The following is a 12,602-nucleotide window of genomic DNA, read 5'->3' on the forward strand; positions in this document are numbered from 1 at the left end:
GGAAGAGAGAGAGAGAGAGAGAGAGAGAGAGAGAGAGAGAGAGAGAGAGAGAGGAGAGAGAGAGAGAGAGGAGAGAGAGAGAGAGAGAGAACAGGGTGGAGAGAAAAATAAACAAAGAGCAGAGGAAGAGAAGGCAGGGGATAACGAAGGAAACTAAGATAACGAGAGAAATGGGGGTCACATTGTATAGAGCTACCCTCTTCTGCTGGCAAGTCACTGCAGACGCATCTCCTCTTTGCTTGTGTCGCACACAGCAGCCCGAGATCTTCCTCTCTGTGCAGTGAGGTTACACAGCAGAGACCTCATTCCCTGTGAAGTGACACAGTGAAAAGTGCTCTGACCGTTCCTTCCGTGCACAGGAGTCAGCAACTGCAGCGGGCTGCATCCCTGAGGAGTGAAGTCACACACAATAAGGTCTCCTCATCTTTGTAGGCACACACTACAGGCAGAGCATCCCCGCACAGTAAAGCCACCTCCCTGTGAAAGTAAGTCGATCCTAGGCACCACAAAGGGTTACAAAAGTTCAAGCTGCTAAACTCCGGAAATACAATTTCTCTGACAAACCCACAGCTGGGCTCTTTCGTATAAAAGCTGAAGTGGTCACTCGAGCGTACGCGAGAGTTTCTCATAATTATACAGTGTGGTCCCGGCGCTCATTTATACTCACTGAGTTTTCGCAGGTTCTCTGATCTGAGAGATAAGGCTCTTTCTCCACGACCAAGAAAGGCACGGACTGCCAGCAGGGCCCGAGGGACGCAGGGTTACCACAGGGCACGCAGCATCTAATATGCCAGCGCATCATCTACACTAGGCCGCTACATTTAGCACGCAAACAGCACTTCTCGGACCGACCTCTAAAGAGACCGGCCGCACCAAAGGCATTCTGGGATTACACGCGTCTCTCGGCATTTCAAACGCAAACGCGACCTCCAGTCGTCGGCGGTGTTCGGGACTGCAGGAAGTATCCCGGAGTCTGCAGCAGCCAGGCGTGCCTCGGCAATCACTGCGAGCCACCGTTTGGAAAATCGATTTCCTGAAGATTGGGACACGGGAGGGTGATTTCATACTATTTACATAATGTATTCGCCTCGGGTGGCTCCTCGAATACATTTTCACTCTTTCCATGAAAACGAGTTATTTTAGCGGGTAGAGGGCACGGGGTGGTAATGCGCTAAAGGTCAGGTCAGTTGGATAGTTCCGTGGGGCAGTATTGACCCACTGTGTGTTAACAGTGGGTCGTGCGAATCTGACTCAGCCTGTCACATTTCGAGCACAATTGGCTTAATATATCTTGTATTAGAGCACTGGATACCAGGGCATGAAGAGTAGAAGAAAAGCGTAATGAAAAACACGAGGTTTACAAATTACATTGCAACAGCAGGGTCTGGGAGTTTGCCTCGGAAGCAGGAAACTCCCCACCACCAAGGGAGACTTGCAAACAGAACTGAAATGTCACTGGAAAGCTGACAAACATTAATGTCGGCCACCAGCAATACCAGGCCCGAGATCTAGTAGTGAAACAAATGTTTGTGAGATTAAAGGGAGTTTGGATCGAGGAACCTGTGCTCTTACCGCACGAGGTAATAATATATTACAGCATAGCCGTCAGTGCAAGAATGGTTTGCCAAAGCTTACCTGCTGTGACTAGAAGTGGGCGAGTCAACAAATTAACAGGGAGGGTCTGGCATGGATCTCAGAGCCCGTGCAGGAGCCGAGTCCTGAAAATATTTGCTATGTGAATAACACAGCAAGTTTCTTCAAAAATCAAAAACGTGTATTTCTTTAAAATTTGCAATTTTTTTTATAAGGCACATTATAGCACTGCAATGAGAAGCATTTATTAAAAGTGATAAACACATATTAGAAAGTGTTTCATACACAATAATGAAGCCAAAAAGAGTTTTGGTGAAATAAAGGTTTTGCTTAAGATCACACAATTTAAGCAGAAAGCTGCGATTTATTCAGGTTTTATGGTTTCAATTTGTACAAATCAGCCACGAAATGGGTCTCTATTGCCTTTCCCTATAGGAGCCGTTTTACATTTACACCATAAACTTGACCCAAAGGCTGGGGCACCAGTTGCATTAGATCAGGCCGAATGCCTTGTTTAGAGGCACAAAGAAATTAGGTGATGTGCTCAGAATTGCAGGCTGTTAAGCAGACTGAGACTCAAAACTGGTTCCCCAGTTAGAAGCACTGACAGTAATGCCCCATCTTAGATGGAGGCAGGCAGGCAGAAGCCGTGGTTAATTTGTTAAAAAAAATAAGTGCCGGGGCTCTCGTCAGGAGGCAGCCTGCCCCAGCCCATTTCTTCTGTTAGCGCTGCCTAAAACAGAACCAACCACTAACTAAGAAGGTGGGGAGAGGATGTGGCGTAATGGCCAGAGCTGCAGACATTGGAGCTGGGGAACCAGCCTCTTGTGATTTGAACGCTATAAACAACAAATGGTTTTGCTGAGGTTGGCGCTACAATCACTTGCAAAGCACACTCGAGTACACTCTGTCTGGAGTCCCTGGCAGTAGAGGGTAAAACTGACGTTTATCCAGGTTTGGGAAGCCTGCCCAGCAATCACATGGACGCGCCACAGGCAGCTCTCCAGAGGATCACAACCCACACTGGGGAATGTACCACAGCTCTCCAGAGCACCACAGCCGACCACACCAGAGACTGCAACTACACCTCTCCAGGGCACCACAGACCACACAGGACTCTGCGCAACAGCTCTCAAGGGCACCACAGTCACAGCCCACACTAGAGACTGCACTACAGCTAACAAAACCATAAGAACACAAAGCAACCTTTTCACGTCCCCACATTAGACTAGTAGAACTGTTCTTTAGTCTAATGCGTAGTTTGACCATGATGAGATCCGTCACCCAAAAAACTTTTAAAACAAGACGTTAACCCTTTCTATGCTGATGACGGAACCGCTCCGTCATCAGCTGCGGTGGCGCTGTGCTGATGACAGAGCTGTTCCGTCATGGCCCGGCAACCGCGCCGCACAGATTCCGCGCCTGCGCTGGGCGTTCTATTGAGCGGGCGGGGCCATGACGGAACCGCTCCGTCATGAGCACAGCCCAACCGTGGCTGATGACGGAGCGGTTCCGTCACCAGCATGCGGCCGCCCCGCCCCTTAGAGCTGCGGCGGAATAGCTGCCGCAGCGATGCGGTTAAACGATTCTTGCATCAGGGCCTGTGGTTTCCAGATACTGAGACTGTTTGTTACAGTCACTGTCAGCCATAAGAAATCAGCTCTGGATCAAGGCTTCTAGAACACAGCTCTGCCTCTGATGAGTCCGTAGGAAGTTTTCTGGTGACCTTGTATACTACATAATGCGGACGACGTCACGCCACCACGCTCCCAAAGAAAAGCAGCGTTGGTTTGGCATGGATGGGCCACCAGGTCCACGGCATATTATTGGCATGGCGACCGGGAAACACACTGCACTGCCTTTAACTTTATCAAACTGATTATTAGGCCTGCCTGGTGCTGTTGGCAGTACTGCCTGCTGCCTGCCAGTCCTCAACGTCGGATAGGGCTGGCTTGGTACTCAGTTCAGTGTTGAACCGTCGAAGACTCGGGTGGTGAGGTGTGGCCGTGTGGGCATGCAGGAGGCGTGGAAATGCAAGCTGAAAAAATATGCGCACGCTGCCGGCTTCTGCAAAGTCCCAACCCTGAACAAAGGGCTGCGGCGCCATTAACACATCCACTAGTACTGAACATTTAGTACAGATTGAGATTCATTCATATGAATCTCCTCTTGGCTCAGCCACGGCAGGGCAGGATCAGTCTCACAGCCCCGCCGGCAACACACTTCACCGACTGATTCACTCGGGACGGTAGACGGACAAGAAGTTGAACACAATACTCTGCGCCAAGTCCAGTAGTGAGGTAAATTTAATATATCGAATCACTACGTGCAGCAAGATGCTTGTAGACCCGGCCCTGATAATTCAGTGCCAGTGCTAAGCACTGGAGAGCACCAGCACAAATTAAGCACTGGGCAGAAGCCATATGAAAGCTCAGCTTGTTATGGCCTGAGGTTCAAACAGAACCTCGAGCTGACCCTCAGCCAGAGTCAGGATTCAGGCTCGAGCTTTCAGTGGCTTGCCCACCTCTAGCTGTGACAATCATAAACACGGCCATACCATATAAAACTGCACCAAGGTGTAAATTAGGAACAACAGCACATTCATCTCAAGTAATAGAGATACCTGTGACTGATAGAGCTTGGGTTAAAATGTCATCCAGTGCAAAGTCTACCTTGAAAAATGAGAGAGAAAGTTGGAAAATTAAGATTAGTACTTTAAAAAAAAAAACTGGAAATAACTAAGCTCTCTTCAAACCCAGTCAACATCTCAGGGCTGCGCTTACCGTAGGACCAGTGATAGAGATAATATGCAAGTGCAATCAGACTCTTAATTTAAGGAGGGGGCTACAAAGGAGAACTCCAGAGTGGGTACAACAAAGCTGACGCGCCTCCTACCAGAGGTGATGATAATGTTGCTAAAATAATTGAACAGCAAAACTCGGTTTCAGAAATAAGGTTATAATTTTGGAGGTCCCATGCCATCTCAATAAACCCACTCTGGTTAGGTTAAAACACAGTTGTTAGAGAACCTGTGCTCAACCCCTGGTAGGTATGGCATAAGCAGCAGAAGATCTGCTGAGAAGTGAGTGCTAAGTTCAAGCAGTATGTACAACTGAAAAGTAAGTACAAAACAATAACATTACCAAACCAATTTAGAAAAAGAGAGAAATCTGCACAAATATCATAAAAATAGGTTAAGGGGAATGAGAGAGATGGATTTTTAAAGTGTTAAGGCAAAAAGCAGCTACAAACAGTCAAGTGTTAGGGAAATATATGTTCACAAGTGAATCGGAACCTAGGTGCAATGTCAGGCCAACTTTGATGGAGCAGAATTAGAATTCACCAAACAGGTTGTCCTTGTGAAAGGCTTTACCTTCGGACTTAGTCTCCAACTACGGGGAAAGGCTCTTCTGGTCAACCCTGTGGGCTCCAGCTCCTCCAGGCAGTCTTTTGAGCCACAGGACTCTCTCCAGCCAGGTCGTCTGCATATTTTAGTCCTCTTTAGTCAGTTGGGCCTCTTGGAGTCCGGGTCTTCTGCTTTTTGTGTCCCTGAAGCAGATAAACAGGAAGTTAACCACTTGACCTTTGGAGAGAAGTCCCAGTCCTTGGGTGTCAGCAGAATGGTCAGCAGAATTCAGGGGTTCGGTAGATAGTCTTCTTTCTGCAGAAGTACGGAGTCAGAATTGTTCTTCCAGCCAGGCGTCTCCTTTAGATGCAATCTTCTTAGGTCCAGGAACATTATTAGGACATGATGATGGTGGAGCCTGATTTATTTCTGTGCACCAGCCAATAATTGGATGAATTATACCACCCAATCCTAACAATTTTCTTGAAATCCCCCCCCCGCCCCCCAACCTTCTTTTTGTAGCACATCCTCTTTACCATACTGTAATATTATCCATGTTTTAACATGGTGGGACCCAGCTGCCAGCAGGCAGGACGGTCTTCAGCTTCTTGGCCACACACCTACCCGATAGGATCAACACTGGATTTCCCGCCTACTGTGGTTTGGGCCTAACTATCTATGGTGATGGACATAAGAAACCCTCCTTGCATTTCCAAGTCAAAGAAGGTTGTACCAAAACTGCCTTTAGTTCTACCAACTCTTCCTGCCCACTACCTGCTAAGTGGTCAGCAGTTAACATTCTTTGACATTTTCTGGTCCCTGAGGCAAGCCATTGTCCTCTGAGCCAGAGTGGTTTACTCACTCAACCAAAGACGTGTATTCCAGCAACAGAAGTGTGATAGGCCGCACCATTGGCTTTCCAACTCTACCGAGACTGGGGGTGGGCGGTCTAGGAGAGTCCTGGGAATGAATAGCAAAAAGTCCTCCCTGGCATCTCCAAGTCAAAAGAGGTAATACTAAAGCTGCTCTTTGTTCCGCCAACTGTTTCTGTCCACTCCCAGATAGCTAATCTCTGTTAAGTGGTCAGCAGTTAACACCGATTAGTCTTTTCTAGTCTCAGAGGTGTGCCATTTTCTTTGGAGTCAGACTTGTATAATCTCCCAGACAAGGATGTGTATTCCAGCTCTGGTGGTGTGATAAGCGTCAGAATTGGTTTTAACCAAATTCTGGCTCACACAGCCTAAAGTTCTTTTTTTATAAAGTTACTTTTGTACCCACATTAATAAAAATCTGAGGAGAGATTAAAAATTGAAAAAGAATTTAGCAGAAATGCCCACAAAGCTGACAGATTACCCTGACAATAGGCTACTTTGAGTCACATAATGTACAACATGTTTTGAAGAAAGTTGGAATGAATGAAAGTAGATGACAATTGGATAATATATGAAAATTAGACAAAAGCGATGAATATGAATAGATAAAACTGATGGCCATAACAAATGTATTGGTATATCAAGGACACTATATATTGTTTGACAAAACGCAATAATGTTTATTAAAAAAAGTTTATAAAATTCTGACATCACCATTAAGTCAGATTTTAAAAACTAACCAGTAAACTACTTCCAAACATGTTTCTATCCCTTTCACAAACGAAGGATGAAAATAAAGATTTTAATCCCATCTAGGCCTAAAAAATCTAGCCTGGTTTAAAGTGTGAAACACCTTTAGGATTTTATTTTACTCTGAGGCACACTAACCTCAACATGTAGTGTGCCCTATTTTAAGGGTCAACTCTGCAATAGCATGCTCTAGTCTAGTGCATGCGCTCTCACTTGCAAGGCACGATTTTGAACACAGAGAGTTTGGAGTCCGCCCATTGATTACTATTTGTTGGCTTCATTGTGCCTCTTCTTAACAGCCTCTTTAATTGGGCAGTGTTGGCCAAAAGTCACTTTCGATCCTTTCTGTGGAGCAGAGACCAAGCACAGATTGATTTACGTTAATCAGTGCTCGTCCCCGGCTCCTGGCGTGGCTGTAGAGCTATTTCTTCTCCCGCTCCCACTCTCCCTGACTGCTGCTCTTTCCAAAGCACTTTTTTCAGCTTCTTTTAATTTCAGCCATTTCATTACCTAATGTTGTGAAAGCTTGCAAGTGCACAAAGGTACTAAGAAGTAAAACAGACAGCCGAAATATCTTCTGATGCAAAGCTTCTGCAGGCAGATCCATTTTATTAAAGTACTTCCTTCTCCTTCCATCTGTGGTCTTGTTTTTTTTGCTAAATATCATGTGTGTTAGTGTGCCCCATTCCTACGAATAGTGCTTGCATCCTCTGTAGAAGCAGCATTGACAGAGGTCATGGAGGCTGCAGCACTGGCATTATTCTCACCATTAACAAAATACAAATGTTCCTTGAGGAATCATTTAACTATAACTTGATATTTCAAATCGTCACACAAGTGAACAAAATATTCAACAATCAGGGAATTTCTCATAAATTCGTGTTTTTTTATATTTGATTCAATCAATTTGATCAAAAAACAGCAAAGAATACATTTATCTTATCATGTACAGCAACAAATTTAATACTGACTCAATATGTATATAATACACAGTAGTAGCAAACACCTTTTGTTTTGAACAAATGTATGGACAGTACATAGAATCAACCATACATTGGAATCAGTTGGTTGTTTACATTAATTTCATTATGCATCAGCAAACATCAATAAAAACAAAAAGGTGTAGTAGTGTCAACATTTCGGTCTCATTAATGGTCTATAAGATCCACGAGACCATCTTCAGGATGGTAACGGTGAGTATGGTGAGTCAGGAGAGCCTTTTGTGATAAGAGAGGCAGGGCCTGCACTTTGCGTTCCCCAATTGCAAATTCAAATTTTTTCTAATTCAAAAAGTGCTTTATTCGAGTAATTACTCATAAAAGCAGACATACATACATGTAATAAAAAGCAATTAAATTTACATAGTCGATGAGACATAAGCACGTAAGTAAAAAGCAATATACATATGAAATGGCAGGTGTAAGTTCATTTTGAATAAAAACACATAAGTGATAATCACAAAAAGTAATTATAAACAAATTCATGAGATAAAATTGCATACCGGTGATACATAAAATCCGTATGTAAAATGCAGGAATAGATAGACACTTGTCTAGCAGTCTCTAACCAACTAAACAACATTTACAGAGAATAAACAGTAGTCTAGCAGTCTCTGTGTTACAATACATTTTTAAAGAGAATAGACATGTGTCTAAAATAGTTATCCTGCCAACAGTCTCTGTCGTATAATCCAGGCCCACCCCAGGTACTTTGCAGTAGCAATTATAATCCAATTGACAGAAGTAGATCTTACAATCCGCAGTGCTACTTTACTGCTTTTTGTACCTAGGTTCCTGCACATGGGAGCCAACCAAGCTCGCCGTGGTGCAGAGTACATTGGACAAGAGAACAAAAAATGACCAAGTGTCTCATTGCCTTCCCCACAGACTGGACAGATTGATACACCCCCTGCTTTCCATTTCGATGTTACATTACAGAGGGGGAGGGAACCTACCCTCAATTGGAAAAGCAATTTCCTGTCCATGGGGTTTAATATGTAATCCCAATACATTTCATAAACTGGGTACAACTTGATCTCTAAATAGCTAGTTGTCATAGACCCACTGTTTGTGTTAAGCATACTCTTATTAACAACATGTTCCCAGTAAATGTTTTTTAGGGTGGACTTGGAAGGAAATAAAGCCCCAGCTGGGTCAGTCCATAAAGCATTAAGTCCTAACTCGAACAAAGCAATCTTTAGTGATTTAAACCATTTAATTTTATTGTAGCAGTCGACATTGACAACATCCTTGAACCCATTCGCATAGTGTGAGAGCTCCGGCGTGGTCCAAAGCCTGCGCCAATATAAAATCGGACGCAGTTTGGCTTTATCAGAAATCGCTCTTCTACCTAATTCGTATCTTAGCGGCAATAGCGGGCTGCTCTGTGGGGCACCTATCAGTGTCCTATAAAATTTGTTTTCTGAGGTTTGGAGTTCCTGAAGATTTTCGTGCCCCCATAACTCCGCACCATACAAGGCAGACCCTATTGCTTTAGCCTCATAGATTATCAATGGGGGTTTAATGGGCTTAGTGAGCGATTTCCTATGCTCCTTAATAATTGTGCCAGCTAATTGCTTATGCCTTAGGGTAGCAATGTTAAGATGTAGCTGCCACCTATTGTCATTTGAAATGTGAATCCCTAGATAAGTAAAATATTTTACAACCTCCAGGGTACGACCACTCAAGGAAATTTTGGATTTAAAATTTCTGTGGGGATTGAAGGCCATGAGTTTTGTCTTTGATCCATTCACCTCCAATCCGTGATCCACACAGAAATCATCAAATATTGCCAATGCTTTTTGCAACCCAGCTGGTGTTTTAGATAAAATTAAGGTATCATCGGCGAACATTAAAATTGGAACTTTTTCACCTGCAAGAGAGGGAGCATCCACTGCCTGGGATTGCATGCAAGAAACCACCCCATTAATAAAAAGAGTGAAAAGAGTAGGGGCCATTGAACATCCCTGCCGGACCCCACGCTCAACTGGGAATTCGGCGGTATCATTACCGTACCCATCCCAACGGATTTTGGCGTAATTACCCTCATGTAAATGCATTATTAAGGACAACAGTTCGCCAGGAACCCCAATGGACACAAGGACTTCCCACAATTTTGCCCTAGGTACCAGGTCGAAGGCAGCCCGCAAGTCAACGAATGCTGCGTACAGGCTGCCTCCGCCTAATACCACGGTTCTCCACTGGATCAGTTGGAGACGGAAGACTTGGTCCACAGTGCTGGTTGCCCTACGAAAACCAGCCTGATAGGGGGATAAAATATTGTTATCCTCAGCCCAGTCAAGCAACCTGTTAACAATTACACGCCCCACTATTTTTTGAATAGTGTCGATCAAACTGATTGGGCGGTAATTACTAGGCTGAGCGCGATCTCCTTTCTTATACACCGGGATGATAACAGCACCCCGCCATGTTGCAGGAATATCTGCACCTCTGGCAATGTGATTTATTAACAGGTGGATATATTTGCACCATCTTGTAATGTCGTTTAAAAAGACATCAGCGGGAACTCCGTCAATGCCAGGGGCGCGACCACTTTGTACAGTTTTGAGTGCAGACAGAATTTCACACTGTGAAAATATGTCGTCATCTGTCAAGAAAGAGGGAGGACATACACTATCAACAGACTGGTCACTAGAAGCGTATTGTACGCTAAAGAATTTTACCCAGGCGTCCTGGGGGACATTGTTTGTAATGGCATCCTCGGGCCTGTCATGGCCCCATTTGACAATGTGCCAAAATAACCTGGAGTGATTTTGGTCACTGGCGTTCTTTAGCATATTCCAGTGAGCCTCGTCCCAGTCTTTTTTAGCTTTAGCTATGGAACATTTGTATTGTTTCCTAGCTATCCTAGTAGCCTCCGTATTTTTGTTCTTAATTGCAGCACCCAAGCGGGCCCTAGCCCCTTTACAGTCCTGGTTGTACCATTTAGCGGGCCTATAGACCCCAGGCTTCCTTTTGTTTGCCGGTTTTATGAAGTGACTTTTTATTTCTTCAAAAAGGTCATCGTGGACCTTGGTAACATTGTTTTGGGTAGAAAAATGCCCAACCTCACCTTCAAGGGCCACTATGGCCTGATCAGTTGCCATACTTATTTCCTCCATAACCAGCAGGTCAGTTCTGACTCTTGTCCACCTCAGTCTGCGTAAATCGTTAGTCGGTACAGTCAAAGGTGGAAGAGAATCAGCATGGGTACCTGAAGCGACATCAGACAGCCACCATTTGTGGAAAACACATAAAGGGTTATGGTCACTCTCGAGCCTCTCCAAAACAACCATATCAGTGACAGATGGCCATAAAAGGCATGCTACATATGACGTAGTCAATACGGCTCTTGTTTCTCCCATTATTAAATGTCATAGCTGGTACTCTGTCAGACTTTGTCCGACCGTTCAAGGCCCTTAGCCCATGTTCAAGGCACATAGCGTTTAGGCCGAGAATATCCTCAGTCCAGCGTGTTATGGGGGTAGTGTTAAGAGCGGGGATATCCCATAGCATATCTTCCTCAGTGCCCAAATGAACATCACCAGTGTCTAATGGTTCAAAAGTGCGATTTAGGTCGCCAGCTATTAGTATTTTTTTCCCAGATGAGTGAGTATCTAACAGATTATACAAAGACAAAAGGACTTCAGATTTACCTGCACTACCCCCTCTAGCATATACATTATAGATATCTATAGAGGTTGATGTGTTGCCCTTTAGTCTAATGAGCTGAATATCTTTTTGATGAAGCTCGATATTTCTCACGTCAATCTTAAGAGACTGGCGCACCCATATGGTGAGTCCCCCCATCGGTCTCCCTTTTGGGCCCTTAATCAGACCCTCCAGCTTATCGCGATTTCGCGATTTGCAAAAAAATCGCGAAATCGGCCGATCGCGGGAAATGCCGCGATATTTGCAAAAAGCCCGCGAAATTTGGCGTTTCCGCCCGTTCGCCGTCTTTCCGCCCGTTTCCGCATAAAAGGAGGCGCGAGGCACCCATTTTTTTTCTCATTGCGTCGAAGAGGATTGCGGGCGAGGAGGTCAGGAGGTCGGCGGCCGAGCGAGGGAGAAGACGAAGACCAGACACACACGAAGATTCCAGACGAAGACCAGACACACACGAAGATTCCAGGGCTCGGCGGAGCAGAGCAGAACACAGGTATGTCCGTCCCGCTGGTGGGGGCCCGCACATAGGGGAGAGGGAGAGTGCTGCCCGGGCGGGAGGGTAGCTGTGGAGATGTGGCCGACCAAGTTAGTGGTTGTTTTTTGACAGTGGAGTGGGTTTTGATGAATGATTTTCATTGTGGAGATGATGCTGGATATTTCTAATGTGGTATGAAAGCTGGGGGGTTGTGCAGCATTGTGGATTCTAACATCGGAAATACATATAAAGTACAGTGAATGGTGTGACGTGTGATTTGCTTCTATTCGTTGTCTTTGTCATTCTAACTGTGAGTATGGGCTCAGGTGCTCTCGTTTCCCATTGTCTACATCAAATAAAGTCCCTCTTTTAAGGCAGGTGCGCTTGACATAGGCTTGGAAAGCAGGATTCATGCGAAAGTTTCAGGATAGCCACGCTTCCTATTTGCTGTGAATTTAAAAGATGGGCATATCATCAGAATCGCAGCAAGTAAACCGCACCACCAGTGGTCTGTTTTAGTTTGACTGCATTGCTTTCCAGTGCGAGACATTTCACTACAATGGGAAACTTTCATATTCTGCTCTCTTATAATATGCAAAATCGTAGCATTAACAGTTGTATTTTGAAAGTTTTCTGAGAAGGGTAAGAATACTCTGGGTAAATATGTATGTCTTAGGTAAATTCCGCAATTTTAGAATTTGTTTTCCACGTATTTTAAATGGTAATTGTTGATGCTTACCGTAAAGCGATGTAATATACTTAAGAGGTATATTAGTATGTGGCAAGGCCATCACGTTTTCTGTGAATACTGTGTGCACTTACTTGCATGTCTGTTCTAAACAAGAGGTTACTTTTGCTTGCCTTGAGTGGCAGTGCTTGTATGCGTGTGGTATTTATCTGTC

At 44.7% G+C, this 12,602-nt stretch overlaps 1 protein-coding gene across 4 annotated transcripts in view; it reads right to left on the reverse strand.

The window, feature by feature from the left end:
* Window positions 1-12,602, reverse strand: part of CSGALNACT2 (chondroitin sulfate N-acetylgalactosaminyltransferase 2) — a 264,875-nt gene that overhangs the window by 187,708 nt on the left and 64,565 nt on the right. The window contains exon 1 of one of the 4 annotated variants that reach the window (XM_078642941.1): window positions 4,967-5,132. The exons of 1 other annotated variant lie outside the window; for it this stretch is intronic. The gene's annotated coding sequence lies outside the window, so the exon portion shown is untranslated. Of the gene's footprint in view, window positions 1-196; window positions 425-667; window positions 815-4,966; window positions 5,133-12,602 lie in introns of those variants that run through there. 2 more of the 4 variants (XM_078642943.1, XM_078642942.1) reach the window with 2 other exon arrangements.

Source organism: Lissotriton helveticus, chromosome 5_1, assembly GCF_964261635.1.
Source record: "Lissotriton helveticus chromosome 5_1, aLisHel1.1, whole genome shotgun sequence".
In the NCBI taxonomy this organism is placed as follows: domain Eukaryota; kingdom Metazoa; phylum Chordata; class Amphibia; order Caudata; family Salamandridae; genus Lissotriton; species Lissotriton helveticus.